Source organism: Camellia sinensis, chromosome 13 (genome assembly GCF_055761805.1).
Source record: "Camellia sinensis isolate YWXY chromosome 13, ASM5576180v1, whole genome shotgun sequence".
Lineage (NCBI taxonomy): Eukaryota > Viridiplantae > Streptophyta > Magnoliopsida > Ericales > Theaceae > Camellia > Camellia sinensis.
Genome location: NC_138973.1, coordinates 12,703,225 through 12,713,334, shown reverse-complemented (window position 1 = coordinate 12,713,334; position 10,110 = coordinate 12,703,225).

Here is a 10,110-nt window from a genome sequence, read left to right as displayed (position 1 = left end):
TATCTAGAACAATCCGTGCATTATCTATCTATGTATATACCCTCATGTTTGAGTCGGATCTATCTATCTATACACCAAGCTCTCTCTCTCTCTCTCTCTCTCTCTCTCTCTCTCTCTCTCCTTTCCTTCATTGCCGTCACTGATCTTCATCTTTCTCTCCTCATTTCTCATCTCCTCTCCTCAAATCTTCCAAATCAAACCCAAACCAAGCCGATCTCTCTCCACTGATCTCGGTCCCGATTTCGAGTTCAGTCCCGATTCCCAGTAGAGTAGTGCGAGTTCCAGCAGAGGTCTTCACTGATCTCAAGCCCTGGTTGATCCATTACGCCATTGATCTCTCCACTGATTCTCAAGCCCGATCTTTCCAGCAGAGTAGTGAAACAGATTCTCCACTGATGATCTTTCCAGCAGAGTAGTGAAACAGATTCTCCACTGATCTCAAGCCCTGGTTGATCCATTGCGCCCTTCATATCTACCCCGATCTTCTCAAAGGTCTTCATTTCATTCCATCATTTTTTTTTTAATTTTTGTGAATTAATCAGTTTTTTTTTTTTAATTTTTGACCGATTTTTTAATTTTTGTGAATTAATCAGTTTACGCCCTGGTTGATTATTTTTTAATTTTTGTTTTCATTTCATTCATCTCTACCCCGATCTTCTCAAACGGATTGATTGGTTTTTTAATTCATCAATTCAATTTTTTGTGAATTAATCAATTTTTTTTCTGTGAATCTGTTTGATGAATCTGTAATTTTTTTGGATTTGGATTTGTTTGAATCTGTTTGATGAATCTGTGAATCTGTAATTTTTTTGGATTTGTTTTTTTCTGTGAATCTGTTTGATGAATCAAATTGACAAACAGATAATAATTTTTTTTCTGTGAATCTGTTTGATGAATTGGCTGAGTTGGCATGAAGAGAGGGAGGGAAGGAAGGAGGGAGGGAGGGAAACCGTTGGTTTTGGCTGAGTTGGCATGAATGGCAGCTGCCAAAGCTTGTGTCAAATTTGACACAAGCTTTGGCATTTCTCAAATTTGGCAGCTGCTATGTTTTGCCATTGAAGCATCAAAATTCAATAGCAGCTGCTATATATAGCAATGACAGCTCCAATGACAAACCATTAGAGATGCTCTAACTATCTAATCATGCAAAGATTCATCAATTGAATCCTCATAATGACGTATTTAGTTTAGGCATCATTATTGACCCTAATCTATGCCTGCATAACATTACTGTCACAATTTAAAACAAGTAATGATGGCCTATTTTGGGAACAATGGTAAAAAGCCAGCTTTTTGGCTTTTTAGCTTTTTTAGCAAAAAAAGTCAGCTTTTTTACCCAAAACAACCCAGTTTTTTGCCAAAAAAGCCACTAAAAAAGCCAAAAAGCCAAAAAGTCAGCTTTTTACCAACTTCCCAAAACACCCCGATATACACAAACAGAATTTTTATACAGAATTTTTTTATAAAATGAGAGGATTTATTGTAATATTATTTTATTTTCAATTAAAATATTCATTATTGCCTTTGGTTTCGTTTGGAAAGTTGGTTAGTTTTTTGACTTTTTAGTTTTTTTTTACTATTTTAATTTGGACTAAAAAATTTGATTTGGGATGGACTTTTAACTTTTTTGACTTTTTTTGTGAAAGAACGAATGTAATGATTATGGATTAGATCTGATGTTTTGTCTCATTAAATTAAAAGGTCTATTTTACTTTTTGTGACTATTTTAACCCAAAAAAATCTTCAAATCCAACTTCCCAAATATAGGCTCCATTATTTTTACAAAAGTCATTTTGAATATATATTTTTTTATAAATTTTATGAATATAAATCACTTTCCATTTTACACAATATGATAAGCTTTTATTACAACCACTTTTGTTTTTCCCAAACTCTCTCTCTCTCTCTCTCTCTCTCTCTCTCTCTCTCTCTTTCTCTCTCATTTTTTCAATCACTTGAAGATGGATATGGTTATCACTTATCTGCTGGAGCGACTATTCTAATAGATGCATGCCATTGCAAGTTTTTCACCCATATCGGCCTTTCATATCTTAATGCCAACTAACGCATGCATGGGTTCCCAAAAAAAAAAATAATAATAATAAAATATTGCAATTCCTATTTATTTAGTAATAGGAGAAATTATTTAATGGCCTTAAAATATTATTTCATTCCATTTAAAATAAGTTATTTCTCAAAAAATAACATAAAAGTGATAAATCTCATAATTTTAATCAATAAAAAATAAGTTCAGATAGTATCTTATCTAACCTAAGAACAATAAATAATATATACAAGTGATGAAAAAATTATGTGATGGCCTTGAGGTAAATTTATATGGTGGCCTTGATTTTTATTGATTAAAGCTATAGAACTCAATATTTTTTATTAAAATTTTGAAAAATAATTTCACATAAATCAAGTAATAAATGATGCCCAATAATCACTCTTGCTGATGGAAGCAATGCGAACATCATATAAATAACATTCCATGTGGCCAACTCATTGCATGCTGTCTTTGGCCATTTTTGGCGAGCTATTTGATTCCGCTATCAATTTACTTGTAGCCCTGAAAATTATGCAAATTTAAGAAAATAAAGGAGGGAGTATGAAAAAGGATACGGTACGTGTATTAATTAATATGAATAATATTATATATATTAATTAATGTATTAATACTAGTTATGATATTATTATTGATTTTACTTATTATGACTTTATTTGTGAAGATGTGTTAGGTTGGGTTTGGGACTATTTTAGTCATAAAAAGACAAAATAAGCTTTTTAACTCAATAAGATAAAACATCATATCCAACTCATAATCATTACATTATTTCTCTCACAAAAAGTCAAAAAAACTAAAAATCCTATCCCAAACGAGATTTTTTAGTTCAGGTTAAAATAACCAAAAAGCTAATCCACTTTCCAAACAAACCCTATATAAATTATAAATATCAAAAACCTCTTAAAATATATCACATCATCAATTGGTACAAACATTAGTCATGATGTTATTATTGAGCGCACTCATTATACAAATTACAAATCGCTATTGCTACATGCACCAATTAGTATACACTGATGTACCAACTAGTGTTATGATATTATTATTAACCATATTTATTATACAAGTTATAAATATTTAAAACCATACAAATGATGTCATATAATCTGTTATTACACTAGTGTGTACATTAATTAGTACATATAGTATTATTCATTATAAATATCAAAAACTTCTTAAATTATATCACATTATCAATTGATATATTAATTAATATACTAATTAGTACATATAACATTATTTAAAGGGATAAATAATCTAGATTTATGATAACAACTCGCACATCAAATATAATATAAAAATATAATTATTGTAACAGAAGACAGGTCCAACGTATTTATGAGTATAATAAAAAAAATTATAAAATTAGATCAACAATATCAATTTGTGTTGGGTAAGCCTACAGCCCTCATCAAAGCCAATATTTTCATGCCAGCTTTATGGCGAAGAGTTGGTTAACCCTAATAAATAATCAATTTTTCTTTTCCAAGAAACAAGAACTTGGAGATCGAAAGGTTATTTTTTTTTATTGAATAATTACTATTGAATTGATTAATTAGACATGTGAGGAAAGAGGAATTACAAAAACACTCAATCCTTGTTTGGCATCATTTTTTAAGTATTTTTTTCATTTGTATGTTATCGTAAGCAAAAAAAAAATATGAAGTTCCATAACAACAATTTTTAATTTTTTAAAAAAATTTTCGTATGTATTTTTTTTGAAAATTCAAAAAAAAAAATCTGAGAAAGTACATATAATTTGAATTTTTTGTCAAAATAATACCAAATAAATTTTCCATATCAATTTTTGTTTTCCATCTTTGAAAATAGATGGAAAATTCGAACGGGAGCGCAATGGCCCTTGAAATAGATCAGAGGCTGGAACTAATGTCAGGAAATAGTTTATGGTTGTGTTGGACCATTTTAGGAACTGGCTGAAACTAATGCCAGGACAATTTAAGGTCATGTTGAACCATTGTAGGAACTAACTGAAATCAATGTCGGGACAGTTTACAGGGGTCATGTCGGACCAATGTAGGAATTAATCGGAATCAATGTCGAGACAGTTTAAAGGGGTTATGTCGAACCGATGTAAGAGTTAATTGGAATCAATATTGGGACAGTTTAAAGGGGTCATGCCAGACTGATGCAGAAAATGAATGTTGAAACAGCAAGTGTGGCACACACATAACTTATGATGTAGTGCTGAATGATGATGGAAACAGACGACTGAATGCGCCAGAGGGCGGCTTAGAAAGGGCACAAGGAGCGTCTTAGGCTATGCACCAGAAAGGGTGGCTTAGGTGGTGTTGGACCATTTTAATATCATTTATTCATTTATTTATATTTTTGTTTATGAATTTTCTTTTATTTTATTCATGAATCTCATTTTGTTCATGAATGGAGATTCATTGCTTTGATGACCTTTTGTGTTGTTCATGAATGGAGATTAATTAGATTTCATGAACTTGGTTGTGAGTTAATATTTGGATATACTCTCCCTTTTTCTCTAGGTTCTTGGTCATTATTATTTTTTGATATATTTTGTAATGTCCTAGTGGCCTATAAATAGTTCTCTTTTACTCTTTTCTACACTAACACACAAATTATTTTCTATACAAGAGAGATTACTAGCAAAGAATGGCGTTTTTCTTGGTGGAGCTTTGGGTTCACCATCTTGTGCAGAGTTGGCCTAAACTATGCGACAAGTGGTCAGGGTGTTGTATCCTAGAGGGAACAAGTCATAGTTTTGTGACTGCTGCATCGGTATTTGGGTTCTTCCTACCGTAGTGGGCTTGATCTCCTTAAAGAAAATGAGATATCCATGCCTCAACTTGATCTATTTGTATCTCATTTTCTTTGCATTATTTATCAATAAAATATATTTTTTTTTGATATTTTCACCAACAATTTTAAGAAGATCAAACATGAAACAAGCACCAGAAAAAACCAATGATAGAATTGGAGATCTCAACAAATCTTTCAAATTTAAGGGAGTTCATTTCAAGAGGTGAAAAGGAAAGTTCTTTTTTACCTCAGCCTTTTGAAAGTTGCATATGTTCTTACCGAGAATAACCCAAACAAAATCCCAACCGAAGAGATGAATGATGAAGACTACAAGGTCCATGAAGGAAAAGTGGCTTCATATAATGCAGATGAGTATAAATGTCATTTTTATCTCTTAAATTGCCTTGCTGATTAATTTTATGATTATTACTATGACACCACTTATACTTTGTCTTCTATTAATTTTTAACATGCTTGCTTGTGCCATACTAGCAGTAAATATGTGGGAATCATGAGTAATTTAGGATTAATTCCTAAAGTGACAAAAAAATTTGAGAAATGTGAAGTTTGTAGTAAAGCGAAAATTACCAAGAGGCCTCGTAAAAGTGTTGAAAAAAAATACCAAATTGCTAGAATTATTTCATATTGATTTGTGTGAGTTTGAAGGAATTTTAACTCGAGGTGGTTACCGATATTTTATCACTTTTGTTGATGATTTTTCAAAATACACAAACTTATATTTATTAAAAAATAAAAGTGATACTTTTGAGAAATTTAAGGAATTCCTTCTTAAAGTAGAAAATCAATTCGGTAAAAAGATTAAGAGAATTAAAAGTGATAGAGGTTGAGAGTATGAATCTCTTGGATTCAACTCTTTTGTTCAGTCATTAGGAATTATTCATGAGACTACTCTACCATATTCACCTTCATCTAATGGCATAGTTGAAACAAAAAATAGAACGTTAATTGACTTGACGAATACTATGCTTATTGATTCAGGTGCTCCCTCAAATCTTTGGGCGAGACTATTTTGACAGCTTGTCATGTAATAAATAGAGTTCCATACAAAAGGCTAAAATTGTACCTTATGAGTTGTGGCGGGGGCATAAACCAAATCTAAGTTATTTAAGGGTTTGGGGTTGTTTAGCTTTTGTGAGGCTTACAGATCCTGAACGACCTAAATTGGGTGAACAAGCTACCACCTGTGCTTTTCTTGGGTATGCGTTGCTTAGTACAGCCTATAGATTTTGTGATATGGAAAATAATATTATTTTTGAATCAGGTGATGCTATTTTTCATGAAAATAAATTTCCTTTCAAATCTAGAAATAGTAGGAGTCAAATAATTTCTGAAAATATTTTATCTGTGCCCAGCTCTTCTACTCCATCTCAAGTTTTTCAAGAACAAGAAAATTCTCAAATTCAACCAAGGAAGAGTAAACGAGCTAGAGTTGAAAAAGATTTTGACTATGACTACTATCTTTACAATGTGAAAGAAATTCCTCTTACGGTGCAAGAAGTTTTATCATCACCTGATGCTATTTTCTGGAAAGAGGCTGTAAATGATGAGATAGATTCACTACTTTCAATTAAAATATGGAAGCTAGTGAATTTACCTCCAGGTTGTAAAACTACTGGGTGTAAATGGGTCCGTCGTAAAAAACTTATACCGGATGAAACTATAGATAAATATAAAGCGAAGCTTGTCGCTAAAAGTTTTAAGCAACAAGTTGATCTTGATTTCTTTGATACTTTTTCTTCGGTTACTAGAATTACATCCATTAGACGGTTGATAGCAGTGGCTGCAATTCATGATTTAAAAATTCATCAAATGGATGTGAAAACAACATTTTTAAATGGAGATCTAAATGCAGAGATTTACATGGACTAACTTGAAGGTTTATGGAGCTTAGCCAAGAAAGCAAGGTGTGTAAGCTAACTAAATCCCTTTATGGTTTAAAACAAGCTTCTAAACAGTGGCATGAGAAATTTGATTCCTGCATGTTTGAGATGGCTATAAGACTAATGAATGTGATAAGTGCATATATTATAAAACTTGTGAAAATGCACATGTAATTATTAGCCTATATGTTGATGATCTATTTATCTTTGGCTTTAATTTGCATATTATAAATAAGACTAAAAATATGCCTAATAACCACTTTGATATGGAAGATCTTGGTGAAGCCAATTTTATTTTGGGAATTAAAATTACCAAGACTAATGATGGTATTTTTCTTAATTAGACACATTATGTTGAGAAAATTTTAAAGAAATATAATTTTCTAGATTGCAAACATGTTGTTACTCCTTGTGATGCAAGCATACATTTATCTGTTGTAACAAATGAAAAAGAAGTGATTAATCAAAAGGAATATTCTAGCATGATTGGTAGTTTGAGATATGTTACTGACTGTATTAAACCTGAGATTGCATATGCTGCTGGAGTACTTAGCAGGTTTACTAGCAAGCCAAGGCGAGATCATTGGCTAGCCATGGGAAGAATTATGAGATATTTATCTGGTACCAAAAATTATGGCTTGTTTTATAACAAGTATCCTGTGGTACTTGAGGGATATAGTAATGCTAATTGGAACATTTTGTCAGGTGATTCTCTCTCTACGTCGGGTTTTATTTTTACCTTGGGTGGTGGTGCTATATGTTGGAAGTCTAAAAAACAAACTATAATTGCTAATTCTACAATGGAAGCAAAGCTTATAGCGTTAGCTTCAGCATGTGAGGAAGCGAATTAGTTGAGAGATTTGTTACATGAAATCTCTTTTTGGGAAAAACCAATTCCTCCTGTGTTAATTCATTGTGATAGCACTACTGCTATTGGTAGAGTGAACAACCATTTTTATAATGGTAAATCCAGACCTATTCAAAGGAAACACAGTAATGTGAGATCCTATTTAAGTAATGGCATCATAACTGTGAATTATGTAAGATCTTGTGATAATCTTGCGGATCTGTTGACCAAGGCCTTGGCGAGAGATAGGGTTTGGAATACATCGAGGGATGGGTTTGAGGCCTATAAAATCATAAACTATGTATGAGGATACCTAACCTGGGGACCAGAGATCCTGTAACTAGGTTCAATGGGAAGAACGAATCATATGATGGTTGTAAAAAAATGCACTCTTTAATATTTTGTTATCCATCCCTATGATGTAAGTGCATTTGTCCTGTAATGTTGGAGGGTTGAGTTTTTGCTACTCTTAATGAAATTCTGTAGCACTTGTTATGTGGGGTATGTAAATTGCAGGAACATCCTTGACAGATTTCACCTATGTGAGCATGAAAGTGGGGTCGTTTTCTATGAGAACAAGGCTTATTCTCAAATATGCTTGAAAAATCTAGAAATCCCCTAGATGTTGATTTGTGATTATGTATCAATTTTAAGCAGAATATAACAATCCCAATCAAACAATCAAACAATCAAACAATCAAGACAAAGAGACACAACGATTCATAAATAAAATGTGACCAATTAACCAACCAACAAAACTACTTGTTACAAATAACATCTTGTTGTTGCATCGAAACATATAAATGTTGACTAATCTGGCTAACATTGAACTTGGTAAAATGAAATGGTTGAATAATTGAAAAATGAGATTATTCAGGAATCCACATTGAATGCTGAGATTACGCATTGAATTTCTGGTAGTAGATCCATAATCAAAAAAGTGTTTGTGATTGTTCCAGAAGAAATGAAACAAAAGATAGGGTAGAGCTAGGACAGTTATTGTATGAACGTGGAAAAAACCACAATTGGACACCTCCAACTGTGATAAAAAAACCACGGGCAACAGCCACAAGACAATCCACTAAGAAGAATTAAAGGAATTACACAGGTATACTCTCAATTACCTAGCGAATCCACAACGCCTAATTGAACCAACCTTTATGTGCCTCTTCCAACCCCATCTTCACCACGGAATTGTCTTTCTGATGAGCCACTCCGGATTCCACCAAAGCTTCAGGCTCGAATTCTTCAGAATCCACAACTGAAGAATAACTCTCTCTTTTGTGTATAACAAACAAACCTTTGATGTACTCTCTTTAGATCATGAGTTGAATACTCAATAAAAACATCAAAGAAAACTCACAAAGTATCCCCAGATATAAACCCTAGAAACCAAAAAGAAGATCTGGAGAAGTAATCCTAAAATCTGACCCAACACGCGAATTTATAGAATCTGTCCCGCGATCTCCGCTCGAGCGCCCAACAGCCCGCTCGAGCGTCTTCAGTAAAATCTGCGCGTGATATAACAGAGGTCCGCTCGAGCGTCAGAAAGCCCGCTCGAGCGCGAAATCACACATCTCAGTATTTTTTGCAGGCGACCAAAACTGCTGGAACCAGGGATTCTCCGCTCGAGCGCAGGTATGTCCGCTCGAGCGGACAGGAAACTTGGAATGCATTTTTGCATTTAGCTTCGGGGGCGCTGCCCCCTGGACCCCCGCGAGCTGACCGGGCAGCTCGATCCCCGTCATAATCAGCGAAGTGGCAATCTTGAAAGTATTAGCATCACAAACTTCTCTGAAAAGCACCATTCGGGTTGGATTCGCATCTAAACGCTCATAGCCTTACTGAAATAAAAGTGCAAATAAAATTACAACTCAAAGGAGTTTTGTCAAACGGGATTGCCAATAAATAAAACCTAACAATGCTCATGAAAATTAGGATAAGTATAAGGCCATAATGTGCTGGCTATTAAAGCTCATGTCAACACCTAGATTATTATGTGTGAGCAGTAATACTTTATTTCCCCTAAGCAGCCATTGTTCAAGTCTGAGACCACTATTAACTCTGGAGTAAAGGTTGTTGTTTCAATAATGAAGGTTCAATGAGAAGCACACCTTCATGATGCATACTAGTCTATCTTTGTTTGGTAATTTCTCTTGTCCTTGTAAATATTAAAATGAGTGGGGGATTGTTGGACTATTTTAATATCATTTATTTATTTATTTATTTATATTTTTGTTCATGAATCTTCTTTTGTTTTATTCATGAATCTCATATTGTTTATGAGATTCATTGCTTTGGTAACCTTTTGTCTTGTTCATGAATGGAGATTAGTTAGATTTCATAAATTTCATGGTGAGTTAATATTTGGGTACACTCTTTCTTTTCTTTAGGTTCATGGTCATCATTATTTTTTGATGTATTTTGTAATATCCTAGTGGCCTATAAATAGTTCTTATTTTTTACTTTTTTCTACACTAACACACCAACTATTTTCTATACAAGCGAGA